The sequence below is a fragment of the Heterodontus francisci genome, chromosome 1 (assembly GCF_036365525.1).
Source record: "Heterodontus francisci isolate sHetFra1 chromosome 1, sHetFra1.hap1, whole genome shotgun sequence".
In the NCBI taxonomy this organism is placed as follows: domain Eukaryota; kingdom Metazoa; phylum Chordata; class Chondrichthyes; order Heterodontiformes; family Heterodontidae; genus Heterodontus; species Heterodontus francisci.
The window spans coordinates 58,270,216-58,284,976 of record NC_090371.1 but is presented as its reverse complement, the minus strand read 5'-3'; positions in this window follow the sequence as shown (position 1 = coordinate 58,284,976).

Sequence of the window (14,761 nt, the reverse complement as noted above, 5' to 3'; positions counted from 1 at the left end):
GCTGTATTGCTGCTGGTGCCTGGACCTCCCTCCCGTTCTGCTGCACCTCCTCCTCAATGGGGTCCCTGAAGCCTGGATGAAGGAGGCCCATGATAGTGGCCTGTCGCTCAGTGCAAGGCCTTCACTACCAATGGGGTCCCCCCTCCTTTCCCCCATTTGTCACCTCTGATGAGGTGGCGCTCGCTCCCCCGCTGTGCTGGCACCTTTATCCCAATCCTCCTGATTCCCTCCTTCCTCCATCCTGATAGCAATCGCTGCTGCCTCTCCGGGTGGGATCCCTTTGTGGCCAGCAATGAGCTCCTGCCTCCATGTCTCCTCCTTCAGGCAAGGCTCTGAAGCCCCGTGATTCCCAACGCCATTAGCAAGACTGAAAACAGAATAAAATTTCAGTCAATGGGCCTTTTAACTACCTTAATTGCCTGCCCTCCATGTCGGTGTCAGATCTCCGGCTTCCATGTTTGCCACCGTTGACAAAATCAGGATGGGATGTCCTGACATCTCCCACCCTGATTTCATGCCTTCTCTCCTCCCAGTTCCATTCCCATCTCCAAGGGCTGATTAAAATTCAGCCCTATGTCTGTAATGGCAATTACATCAAACCATTTATCTCTATTTGTACCACTAGCTCATCTATCTTATGACAAATGCTTCATGCATTCTGATAAAGAACCTTTAATTTTATTTTTTTACTACCATTCTTTGCATGGACCTCATTTGCTGATGCACTATTACTGTTAAATCTCTCTGTCCCTACCTGTCCCACTCTGCTTGTCTTTACCCAAATTGCTACACCATTCTAGTGCCTCAGTTTTTCTCTTTATATTTTCAAATCTCCCTTCACCTCAACCCTATCCCCACTTTTTTAGTTTAAAGCCCTATCCACAGCCCTAGTTATACAATTCGCTTGGACACTGATCCCAGCCCAGTTTAAGTGAAGCCCATCCCAACGGAACAGCTCCCTCTTTCCTGAGAACTGCTGTCTGTCCCATAAATTGAAACCCCTTATTCCCGCATCACTCTTTGAGCCATATGTTTATTTCTGTAATCTGCCTGACCCAATGCCAATTGGTGCATGGCTCAGGTAACAGCCCAGAGATTATTACCTTTGAGGTTTTGCATTTTCATTTGGACCCTAACTTCTTAAACTCTCTCAGTAGAACATCATTCCCAGTTCTACCTACGTTGTTAGTTCCTACATGGACCATGAGAACTGGATTCTCCCCCTCCCATTCCAGGTTCGTCTCCAGTTGTGAGGAGACATCCTTAACCTTGGCATCAGGCAGGCAATGCAACCTCAGAACTATTCCCCTGACTATACTGTCCCCTTTCACTACCACATTCCTTTTCACTCCCCCCACTTGAATGGCTTCCTGCACCATGGTGCTATGGTCAGTTTGCCCATCCACCCTGCAGCTGGAGTCTCCTGTGGACACCAACTGCATGAGAGAGCACAACATGTATGGGTTCTCATCCACACAGATAGCAAGTACTTCGTACCCATTGGTGAAAGTCAAGGGCAGAGGCTTCTCCAATACTACATGCTGAATCCCCATACTTGCCTGACTTGCGTTCACGCCCTGCTTTCCCTGACCATTGACCAACTCTTAAGTGCTACTTAACTTAAGAGGTGTGATTGCCTCCTGGAACAAAGTGCCCAGGTAACTCTTCTCCTTCCTGATGCCCCGCGATGTCTTCAGCTCAGACTCCAGCTCAGCAACTCTGAGCCGAAGTTACTCAAGCTGCAGCCACTTACCACAGTCAGGACGCATCACCAGCCCTGCCATGTCTGTCCAACCTTATTTGTTTGATGAGTTAACTAGTTACTAATTTAGTAAAGTAATAGCAAGCTGCAGTCTCATAGCTTGGAGATGCTTACAGACTAAAGAAGAGCACTCACCAGCTACTGGAGGTCAAACATAAAGAATAAAAAGCAACACTTCGTTCCCCCTCTGCACCAAATTTCCACTTGCATCAAATTTCCGAATTAGCACTCTGTTCCCAGATCACTCTGTGCTCCCCATTCTGGGAATAGCAAACACTGTCCACTTATTGAATGGAGCCTGTGACAAAAAATTAATTCCATCTAAGATTTGGCATGGTATTAATTCTTTATTTCTGCCATGATACATAATGAATTAAAAATCAGCTTTGCTCACAGAAATTATGTGCCAGCTTAACATTTGTTGCAACAGTTATTTGGGTTGTTGTCAGGCAGTTTCCTGAGGCAGAAGCTGCTGCCTCTCACCCCAGCTGAGGAAGAGGCCTTGGAATTGGCAGGGACCCAGGATGACCGCACCATATCAGATGGAGAGACTGGAGTCTTGACGCAAGAGAATCAGGATTGGCTTCCATCGACATAAACATCACTTCTGGAGACCCAGGTCACGTATGGCTGGCATGTCGAGATCTGCACAGCCTAACCCATACATGTTTGTGTTCTGTCATGCAGCTTGACATCTGCAGGAGATTCCAGCTGAAGGGGGACAGCTGTACACCTCTGAGAAGGAGCAGTCAGAGAATGCACCGTCCAATGTGTCTCCTGCACCTTCCACCAGTGCAGATACTTTCACCTCGGTGGGAAAACATTCAACTGTAGAATCAGGGTCACCGCACACGTGCCCGATCAGGCTGAGGCTAGACAGCCAAGGCCACTGACAGTTGCAGGACTGTGGGTGGTCAGGCCCATGCTGAGCCCCAGGCTGATGATGACCCTCTGGCGTCAACAGCACAGGGCCTGCTGGAGCTGCAGAGAGAGGGAAGGCAACATCTGGCAGAGATGCCAGAGGCCATGCGCAGTCATGAGCAGATGATGGAGGAGTTCATCCATGCCATGAGTGCTGCCTGTCTGAGGCATATGAGCACATAGCTTCATCCATTGAGAAGTTGGCGACCCTCATGCAGAACCAGATCCCACAGATGAGCACATACCTGCGTACCATTGCCTTGGCAATGAGCTTGATACAGCAGTGGCAAGGAGAGAGAAGAACGAGGTGCCTGGAGTCATCTCTAGCTCCTTGTCCTTCTCTGCTGAGAAGGGAGGTTCAAGTGAGCCTTGAAAGGGAGGAGTAGAGGCTGACGTCCACAGCTGGGAGTCTCCCTCACGGCACTCCGAATGTTGCTCCCGGCTCATCAGCCCCTCCGCTAGCTGGAGCAGTCATGACGCCTGAGGAGAGTCGTGCACCTGTGCAGGAAACGCTCAGGCAGCCGGGGCCTTCCAGGCCTCAGGCAGCCACAGGACACCCACCAAAGTCATTACAGGCCAAGGGGCAGCCTGATCAGCAGTCTGCTTCCAGCCCAGCTGCTGTTGCTGGGATCACACCTTGTAAGAGCACTCCCAAAAGTATTAAGAAAACCACCTAGCCACACTTGGGGATTCACAGGTGTCGGACAACTTACATGTATTGATTAATTAAAGGTTCTTTTGTTCAAATCATTAACCATCATTGTCTAAAAGCCGTTATTCCATTATGCCTTAATTGTGAGCTGCTGACTTTACCCTTCACCCTTAGTGGAATGCCAAAATAATCACAGGCCTCATTAACATATGGTCTTCCATGGGCACCAGTGCAGTTTGCAGCTGGGCACAAGTCAGGGAACACAAATGGAAAGGAGGCGACAGACTACATGCATTGAGGTGAGTCTTTATTGTTTTCTCTGTGAGTGGACATCAGGGAGGCTAGATGTGGGTGATTATCAGGTTGTCTCTTGCCTCCTTGGCCTGTCACTCAATCTACCTGGCCTCCGCTGCAAGGGCTTTAATATCCAATGCTGCTTGCTCCTCTCCCTCCTCCCCGTCCTTCTTGTTGGTGAAGGAGTGATGTTCAGGTATCTCACCATCATGCAAGGCCTCCCCACCCTGCAGTGCTGGATTGTGCAGAGCACAGCAGACCACCACAATACACGGGACCCTTGCTGGGGCATACTGCAGGGCTCCACCAGATTGATCAAGGCACCGGAATCTCATCTTCAGTAGCCCAGTTGCCTGCTCAATGGTCGCTCGAGTGGAGCCATGGCAATTGTTGAATTTCTCCTCTGCCGAATTGCAAGGGTTCCTCACAGGTGTAAGAAGCCAGGTTTTCAGTGGGTACCCTTGTCCCTGAGAGTCCATCCCTGAAGGCGAGCGGGGACGGGGTGGGGGGTTGGCGGTCTGAAAAGCTGTCCCACCTGGGACTGTCAAAGTATGTAGGTGTTGTGGCTACTTCTCGGGAAGCGGGCACACACCTAAAGGAAATGCTTTCGATGGTCACAGATCAGTTGTATGTTGATTGAATGGAAACCCTTCCTGTTGATGAAGGTGGCTGGCTGCTCTGTGGGAACCTTGATGGTCACATGTGTGCAATCTATCACACCTTGCATCTGGGGAAATCCAGCGATGGCTCCGAAATCAATGGCTCTCTCGGCCTGACTGTCAAGGCCAGTCTAGTAGTCCACATAATCTCAGCCCTTTTGAACAGGGCATTGGTCACTTGTTTGATATAGTGGTAAGTTGCTGCTGGGAGAAACCCCACACATGTCCCCAGTGGATTCCTGGAAAGATCCAGTTGTGTAAAAGTTCAATGTCACTGTGATCTTTAGGGCTACTGGTATAGGTTGACCCCAAATCCCATAGGTTACAACTTGTCCTGCAGCAGGATGCATAAGTCAGTGACAGCCTCCCTGGAGAGCCATAGTCTTTGCTGATAATGGCACTTAGACATTTGGAGGTAGCTGATTCGATTCTGGTACACTCTCTGGTATGGGTGGGTCCTTCTTGGCATGGCCGGCTGCTACTGCTCTCATCGTGGAGCTTCATGCGCAGGCACAGCTGCTTCCTGGCCCTCCCTCCGTTGGAGGTGCTGCATCACGCCACGGGGGTCCAAAATGACAGGGTGGATGAGATCCATGTCAGGTGACCAGTGGGCCTGCAGAGCACTGTCGATGCAGAGACAACTTTGCCTTGGCTACTGAGCTTTTGACAGTTCTTCTGGCGGACTCTCTGATGGCCCTCACTGTCCACCCTTGCTGATAGCCGATCTTCTCATCCAACAGTATGGGCGATCAAATATCTCATACAGCAGTTTGGTCACCCAATACAGCCCCACAAACTGAAACCACCCCCCTCTGCAAAGCCACTGAGACCCCGACACTCCAATCCAAGATGCAAAGAACAGGACTCCCCCGTCTGAGACTCCAAGAACCTGAACCCCACCTTGCACTTCACAACTCAGTCCGACAATGGCCTCCGCAACCCCTCTTCCCATCTGCAGCACTTGTCATGGCTGCCTCTCCAGCATGGCAATGAGGCCTCTTGCCTCAGTGCCACCAACTTCTAACAGTCGTGAACCGGAGGCACGTGAGTGCCACCCGACGTCCACTAGATCAAGATCCACCCATTAAATCAAGATAAATTATATGCAAATGCATTACAATCAACAGCTCAGCAATTTAAAATAGATTCTCATCACGTTGGGCTGGGAATGCTGCCTTGGTGCTTTCCTGCTGCTGACAGAATCTGGAACCGATGTCGTGACGCCGGATTTCTGGGCGGACAGTTCCGAAGCGATTCTCTATCCCCCCACGCCACCATTCCCCCTTTAAGCGACCGCATTAAATTCGGCCCACAATCTGTAAATCAGAAGAGGCTGGGATGAGCAGAAAGTGGGATGTGAGAAGGAGGATTCGGTATTAGGATATTCTCATCTTTGATGGTTTCAGACCCACTTCTGACCATGGCATCAGCCAATAATGGCCAGCAGCATTTCCTCCATGTGGGTAAGGACATGCAGCCATGCTTGTCCCCCACTGGTTAGGTGCTGCGGCTTCTGGTTATACACCACCTCGTCCTGCAAGTGAGAGGAGAGTATGTCAGTGAGCGTGGTGCAACCTGTTTGGGTGATGTGGCTGTTGTGGTTGAACAGCTGGCAGTGTGTTTAAGCTGTGAGATGTGAGTGTGAGGCTTGCAGCAGTGCTAAGTGTATGAGGGTGAGGTGAAGCTATGAATGTGAGATATGAGTCGTGATTGATAGAGAATTTTGGTAGGTGAGTGATGGGGGTGTGGTGAATTGAGCAGTCTCTGAGGCTCGTAGTTCACTTGGTACAATGTGGCATTTAAGGATGCATTCACTGATCCTGACCACTTGTCTGATGTCATTGAATTTCTTACAGCACTGCAGCCAGGTCCTCAGGCCTTGACTGCTGACATTTATCACAATGGCTATCTGGTCCCACTGCCTTCGCAATGTCTGTCTGGAGGGTCTCCTGGCCCCCTGTGGGATACAGGACATCTCTCCTCTTCTCCACTTCCTGCACCTCCTCCAGCGCATCATGTCTTCAAGCTGCATTGACTTTTCTCTCTAAGGCTCTTTCAACAAGAAAAATTAAAGAGAAGCCACACTTTGAAAAATCTAGCAAGAAACAAGCGAGCTCAAAGACAAGCTGCAGTAACAGCAGAAAAGGTCTGATTTCTACCCATTTCCTCTCCGTTCAAAAAGAAGGTGTCTTCAGCAATTTAGCTAAATCCATAATCACCTTTGAGAGTGCAAAGAAAAAGAAATTTGCAAGAGCAGAGGTATCTCCAACAGCTCCTCCCCCAATTGGCGTTTCTAATCTTTGATCTCCAATCTTTGGACTTTTTTTTGATATTCATAGACACTAGTTTTAACTGAAATCCATATTAGCTATAGTAGTTAGGATAAGTTTCTATTTAATAAATGTCCTTTTCTTTTTTTTCAACCTTGGAGCACACTCCCTCCCCTGTTGCGCCATTAGTCACTGTTCTTGCTGATTAGCCCCTTCCAGCACCTGCTACAGCCAGAATGCACCTCCCCTTTAAGAGGTGCAGGTTGGCTTTAAGTGATGCTAGCCTGGCACGCACTTGGGATCCCTGTTGAGGTGAGCAGCCCCTCAACAGCACATTTAGTGCTGGACTGCATGCTACAATCATTTAAATGAGCAGGCAGCCTGCAGTTTGTGTGCTGTCTGAATTGGAAGGAAAGGGTGTGGGTTTATTGCACATTGCGATTCCCATTTTTGGGAGTGATCCAATTTTGCTCCCATTTTATTTTGTGCACTTCCATGTCTACTTTCTGTATACACTATGCCTGAGAGTTGATATAAATGCCTACTGTTCAACTGCCTCAAAAAACAATTACCTAGTCCCGACAATGATGTATCTGGTGAAATGGCACAAGAGAGAAGTGCTGTCTACCAAGAATTTAGCAAGGCAAGATGATGCAGCTGATATCACAATTACAATTCAAATGTTAAATACATCATCAGAATATCTGTTTGGACTTGAGAGTTTACCAACTGAATTCCTTGGTGAGTCACAATTGGCCATTCTCATGAACCTGCTATCATCAGATGTTAGTAGAAGAAGCTCAATGTTTCTTTAGGCAGTGGTGGATGCTACTGAGGAACCCAAAGAGTAGACAATACCAACATAAGTAAAATCCAGGTTGAAAAAAGGCCACTGGGGTTCACAGGACCATCCATCTAGTACGTTCCAGGCTAGGTTTTCCTCACAAGAAATCTGTCTAATTTTCGTTGGGCATGACTAATTTCTTATGCAGCTTGGGTCTGGGGCATGATTCACCTCCATGTCCTCACGGTCTAAATAACACAATGAATGTGACAGGTTATATGCACAAGGCACGTCATGACTTGCACACATGCACTCCTCTCCCAACATACCATTCTGCCTTCTCCCAGTTTGTAAGACCAAGGGTAGTAGTCGGAGGAGGCTCAAGTGAGAGGCTGGCCTGCACCTGAACTCATTTTCACTATGAAATAGCTGCAAACACCTGAGGGAAACTAAAGGATTTTTTTTCCTGGCCCATTTGTAACATACTGGGGCAGAACTTCCTACCACCCAGGTGATCTTATTGGTAACCAGCAGTATTTTCCCAATGCAGGGTGTATTTGAAGAGAGAATTCCACTCCTGACTGGTGCTCTTCCAGTGGGAAGAAGGAAAAGCAGGTTTCACTGGAGCATTTGAAAGGTTGCTGCACCTTACAGGCCCAAAGTACAGAGAATTACTTGAGAAGGAAATAGAGAGAGAGAACAGGTGCATAACTAAGATCAGAAGTTTTTTTGTTTGGTGGGGGGAACGAAGCTGGAATTGGATGACTTGACATTACAGCCACGACAACAATATCCAATGCCATGTTGTTGTTTGCATCAGATTCAAAACCCCAATCCAATCAGGAATTTAAATTAAATTAAATCAATTAAATTTCATAAATTATTTGCTGTCAGTTTTGGCTTTGCCTGACATACAAAATTGGTTGACCTCAAAGTGATTGGGTTAGGGGAGGGGTCATAACCCTACTGACCACCCACAGATTTCACCACTGAGACAGAGTGAGAGTACAAAAAGAGATTTCAAATGGGAGAAAGAGATGCAGCATTAAGTGTGTCTGCTGTATTTGGTGCGCCAGGATACTTGGGAGATGTAATACTGCCCTAGGTAAAGGTAAGAAAAGACACAGTCTTTGTCACCCCAGACAAGAGTCCTAAGAAAAAGAGAGTGCAGGCAGTAGGTTCAGATAGTCATTGCCATGTCAACTGCACTCTAATAGCTGTATTGTCTGGAAATGTTTTAATCACCTCATCAGGTTGGCCAAGGGAAGTGAAGACAGAAATATTCTTACAAAGCTTGAAATAATGCTGAAAGCAACACTCATGCCCACAACATCCACGTCACACTGTGTAAATGAAGATATGTATGAGGCAGGGTTGTGGGTCTGAAATTTAGTTTGAAAATTCCGATGGAGAAGAAAGCAGTTTCCAAGAAGGGATCCAAGAAAGCAGTGAATAAAGTGCTAGCAAAGGGTGGCAATAAATGGAGAATCACAGAATCGTAGAATCATAAAATGGTTACAGACAAAAAGGGGGCCATTTGGCCCATCGTGTCTGTGCCAGCTCTCTGTAAGACCAACTCACCCCATTCCCACTCCCCTGCCTTTTCCCCCGTAGCTTCGCAAATTTTTCCCTTCAGTTAATTATCCAATTCTCTTGTGAAAGCCATATTTGAATGTGCCTCTACCACACTCTCAGGCAGTACATTCTAGATCCCAATCACTCGCTGCATAAAAAAAGCTTTTCCTCATGTTGCCTTTTTTCTTTTGCCATTCACTTTAAATTGGTGTCCTCTAGTTCTTGACACTTTCACCAATGGGAACAGTTTCTGCCTATCTACTCTGTCCAGACCCCTCATGATTTTGAACACCTCTATCAAATCTACTCTCAACCTTCTTTGAGGAGAACAGACCAAGCTTCTCCAATCTATCCGCATAACTGAAACACCTCATCCTTGGAACTATTGTTGTAAATCTTTTTTGCTCCCTCTCCAATACCGTCATATCTTTCCCAAAGTCTAGCGTCCAGACTTGGATAAAATACTCCAGTTGAGACGGAATCAGTGTTTTATAAAGTTTCACCATTGTTTCCTTGCTTTTGTACTCTACGCCTCTATTTGTATCCTGTATGTTTTACTAACCGCTTTCTCAACCTGCCCTTCCGACTTCAATTATTTGTGCACATACACTCCGTGGTCCCTATGCTCTTGCACCCCTTTTAGAATTGTATTCCTTGCTTTATATTTCCTCTCCTGATTCTTCCAACCAAAATGTATCACTTCACACTACTCTGCATTAAATTTCATCTGCCCATTCCCAGCCTGTTTATGTCCTCTCAGGGTAATTCAGTGGTAAATCAGTGTCAGAGCAGTGGGAGGCATTCAAAGGGGAGATTTAAGGGGTTCAGAGTAAACATGTTCCCACAAAGAAAAAGGGTGAGACAGCCAAATCTAGAGCCCCATAGATGTCAAGGAGCTTACAGGGTAAGATCAGGCAGGAAAGGAAAGATTATGTCCGACACCGAGAACTCAATATGAAAGAAAACCGAGAGGTGTATAGAAAGTGGAGGGGTGAAATCAAAAAGGAAATTCGGAAAGCAAAGAGAGGCCATGAAAGAATATTGGCCAGAAAAATTAAGGTGAACCCAAGATGTTTTATCAATACATTAAGAGTAAGAGGATAACTAAGGAAAGAGTCGGGCCCATAAAAGAACAAAAAGATAACCGACGTGTAGGGACGGAAGATGTTGGTATTGTTCTTATTGAATACTTTGCGTCTGTCTTCACAAAAGGGGGGGATGATGCAGATATTGTAGTTAAGGAAGAGGGGTGTGAAGTATTGGATGTGATAAACATAAGGAGAGAGGAAGTATTAATGGGATTATCATCCTTGAAAGTTAATAAATCACCAGGGATGGATGAAATTTACCCCAGGCTGTTAAAAGAAGCAAGACAGGAAATAGCAGAAGATCTGACCATCATTTTTCAGTCCTCACTGGATACAGGTGTGGTGCTGGAGGATTGGAGAACTGCTAATGTTGTAGCTCTGTTTAAAAAGGGAGCGAGGGATAGACTGAATAATTACAGGCCAGTCAGTCTAACCTCAGTAGTGGGCAAATTATTGGGATCTATTCTGAGAAACAGGATAGAAAGGTACAGATTAATCAAGAATAGTCAGCATGGATTTATTAAGGGAAGATCTTGTTTGACCAACTTGATTGAATTCTTTTTAAGAAGTAACAAGGCAGATAGATGAGGGTAGTGCAATTGATGTGGTCGACATGGATTTTAGCAAGGCTTTTAACAAGGTCCCACATGGCAGACTGGTTATAAAAATAAAATCCCATGGGATCCAGTGAAGTGCAACAAGGTGGACACAAAATTGGCTCAGTGGCAAGAAATAAAGGGTAATTGTTGACGGGTGTTTTTGTGACTGGAAGGCAGTTTCCAGTGGCATTCCACAAGGCTCAGTACTGGATCCCCTGTTTTTTGTGGTATATACTAACGATTTGGACATAAATGTAGGAAGAATGATCAAGAAGTTTGCAGATGACACAAGGATTGGGCGTGTGGTAGATAGTGAGGAGGATAGCTGTTGGCTGTAGAAAAAGATTGATGGTCTGGTCAGATGGGCAGAAAAGTGGCAAATGGAATTCAACCCAGAGAAGTGTGAGGTGATGCAGTTGGGGAGGTCAAACAAGGCAAAGGAATACATGATTAATGGGAAAATACCGAGAAGTGTTTACTTGTTAGGGCCCCTGCTCAGCGATAGGAGCTAACAACCCTACTGCCTTGTGGGCATCTCGGGAGAGACCAAGGCTATGGGAGTAAACCCTAACAGAAAATCTGGAGCGGAACCCCTAAGGCGGTCATGTGTCACCTTTGGCATGTTTCTGGCAGTTCCTGCAGCCAAACCGGTGCCAAACGTCGTGCTCTGCACTCCTTTAGACTCCACTAGGAAGGCCGAGAGAGGGGTTTTGACGCTTGGGCAACTCACAACCTCCATACATTCTGCCCAGGCATGCACCATGGAGAGGCTGCTCCATAGTGGCCTCACAGCAACCAAAACAACACAGAAGGCAGCAGTTAATGGGTGAGAAGTCCAGCTCAATTGGCATAGAGATTGGGCGCCACAGGTTGCCTTTGTCGGTGCGAGAGGTCATCGCATCTCACTGGACAGCTACTGCCCACCTCAAACCGGGCAGCCCCCGGTCAGAAAGGTTCTGTCCCACCACAGTCCACCTGCTTCAATGGGTGCTTTGAGTTCAGGGTCATTGCCCGACAAGTGGACTGTAACACCACACCAAACAGCACAACAAAAAAAGGAAAGAAGGTACCAGCCCTTCGTTTTGCAAGCTGGAACATCAGAACTATGTGTCGTGGCCTGTCGGAAGACCTTACACAAACCAACGACACTTGGAAGACTGCCATTATTAACAATGAGCTCAGTAGACTCAATGTGGACATTGCAGCACTTCAGGAGACACACCTCCCCGTGAGCGATCTCTAAGAGAGCAAGACTACACCTTCTCCTGGCAGGGTAGGGATCCTGAAGAACCAAGACAGCATGGAGTGGGCTTCGCCATCAGAAACTCTTTGCTCAGCATGATAGAGCCACCTTCAAATGGCCCGGAACGCATACTGTCCATCCAACTGCTCACCACTCTGGTCCAGTACACCTACTCAGCATCTATGTTCCAACATTCTGCTCCTCAACTGATGTTAAAGACCAGTTCTACGAGGAATCGATAATATCATTAGTAGCATTCCTAATACCGAACATTGTTCCTGCTGGGGGACTTCAACGCCAGGGTTGGGGCTGACCATGATTCATAGCACTCCTGCCTTGGGCGCTATGGCATTGGAAGGATGAATGAGAATGGACTGAGAATGCTGCAGTTGTGTACCTATCACAACTTCTGCATCACCAACTCGTTCTTTCATACTAAACCCTGTCACCAGGTTTCATGGAGGCACCCAAGATCACGTTGTTGGCACCAGCTGGACCTCATCATCACAAGATGAGCCTCTATAAACAGTGTCCAAATCACAGGCAGCTTCCACAGTGCGGACTATGACATCGACCACTCCCTGGTGTGCAGCAAAGTTAGACTCAAACCAAAGAAGCTACATCACTCCAAGCAGAAGGGCCGCCTGTGCATCAACACTAACAGAATTTCTTATCCACAGCTGTTACATAAGTTTCTAAATTCACTTGAAAAAGCCCTTCAAAACACTCCTGCAGGGGATGCAGAGACAAAGTGGGCCCACATCAGAGACGCCATCTATGACTCAGCAATGACCACCTTTGGAAAACGTGAGAAGCAGAATGCAGGCTGGTTTCACTTTAAAGAGCTGGAACCTGTCATAGCTGCTAAGCGCACCGCACTGTTGAACTACAAGAAAGCACCCAACGAGTTAACATCCGTAGCAATTAAAGTAGCTAGAAGCGCTGCTCAAAGAACAGCCAGGCACTGTGCAAATGACTACTGGCAACACCTAGACAAAGAACAAAGAACAAAGAACAGTACAGCACAGGAATAGGCCATTCGGCCCTCCAAGCCTGCGCCGATCTTGATGCCTACCTAAACTAAAACCTTCTGCACTTCCGGGGTCCGTATCCCTCTATTCCCATCCTATTCATGTATTTGTCAAGATGCCTCTTAAACGTCTCTATGGTACCTGCTTCCACCATCTCCCCCGGCAACAAGTTCCAGGCACCCTCTGTGTAAAGAACTCGCCTCGCACATCCCCTCTAAACTTTGCTCCTCTCACCTTAAACCTATGTCCCCTAGTAACTGATTCTTCCACCCTGGGAAAAAGCTTCTGACTATCCACTCTGTCCATGCCGCTTATAACTTTGTAGACCTCCATCATGTCGCCCCTCTACCTCCGTAGTTCCAGTGAAAACAATCCGAGTTTATCCAACCTCTCGTCATAGCTAATGCCCTCCAGACCAGGCAACATCCTGGTAAACCTCTTCTGTACCCTCTCCAAACCCTCCACGTCCTTCTGGTAGTGTGGCGACCAGAATTGCATGCAATATTCTAAGTGTGGCCTAACTAAAGTTCTGTACAGCTGCAGCATGACTTGCCTATTTTTATACTCTATGCCCCGACCGATGAAGGCAAGCATGCCGTATGCCTTCTTGAGTACCTTATCCACCTGTGTTGCCACTTTCAGTGACCTGTGGACCTGCATGCCCAGATCTCTCTGCCTGCATTCGACCTTCCAAAATGCATTACCTCACATTTGTCCGGATTAAACTGCATTTGCCATTTCTTCACCCAAGTCTCCAACCGATCTATATCCTGCTGTATCCTCTGACAATCCTCATCATTATCCGCAACTCAACAAACCTTTGTGTCTTCCGCAAACTTACTCATCAGACCAGCTACATTTTCCTCCAAATCATTTATATGTAATACAAAGAGCAAAGGTCCCAGCACTGATCCCTACGGAACACCACTAGTCACATCGCTCCATTCAGAAAAGCACCCTTCCACTGCTACCCTCTGTCTTCTATGACCGAGCCAGTTCTGTATCCACCTTGCCAGCTCACCTCTGATCCCCTGTGACTTCACCTTTTGTACCAGTCTGCCATGTGGGACCTTGTCAAAGGCTTTACTGAAGTCCATATGGATAACATCCACTGCCCTTCCTTCATCAATCATCTTTGTCACTTCCTCATAAAACTCAATCAAATTAGTGAGACATGACCTCCCCTTCACAAAACCATGCTGCCTCTCGCTAATAAGTCCATTTGTTTCCAAATGGGAGTAAATCCTGTCCCGACGAATCCTCTCGAATAATTTCCCTACCACTGATGTAAGGCTCACCGGCCTATAATTTCCTGGATTATCCTTGCTACCCTTCTTAAACAAAGGAACAACATTGGCTATTCTCCAGTCCTCTGGGACCTCACTTGTAGCCAATGAGGATGCAAAGATTTCTGTCAATGCTCCAGCAATTTCTTCCCTTGCCTCCCTCAGTATTCTGGGGTAGATCCCATCAGGCCCTGGGGACTTATCTACCTTAATGCTTTGCAAGACACCCAACACCTTGTCCTTTTTGATAATGAGATGACTGAGACTATCTACACTCCCTTCCCTCAGCTCATCATCCACCAAGTCCTTCTCCTTGGTGAATACTGATGCAAAGTACTCATTTAGTACCTCGCCCATTTCCTCTGGCTCCAGAGACGTATTCAGCTGGCCTCCGACACCGGAAACATCAGAGGAATGTATGATGGCATCAAGAGAGCTTTTGGGCCAACCATCAAGAAGATCGCCCCCCCCTCAAGTCTAAATCAGGGGACACGATCACTGACCAACGCAAGCAAATGGACCACTGGGTGGAGCACTACCTAGAACTGTACTCCAAGGAAAATGTCACTGATTCCGCCCTCAATGCAACCCAGTCTC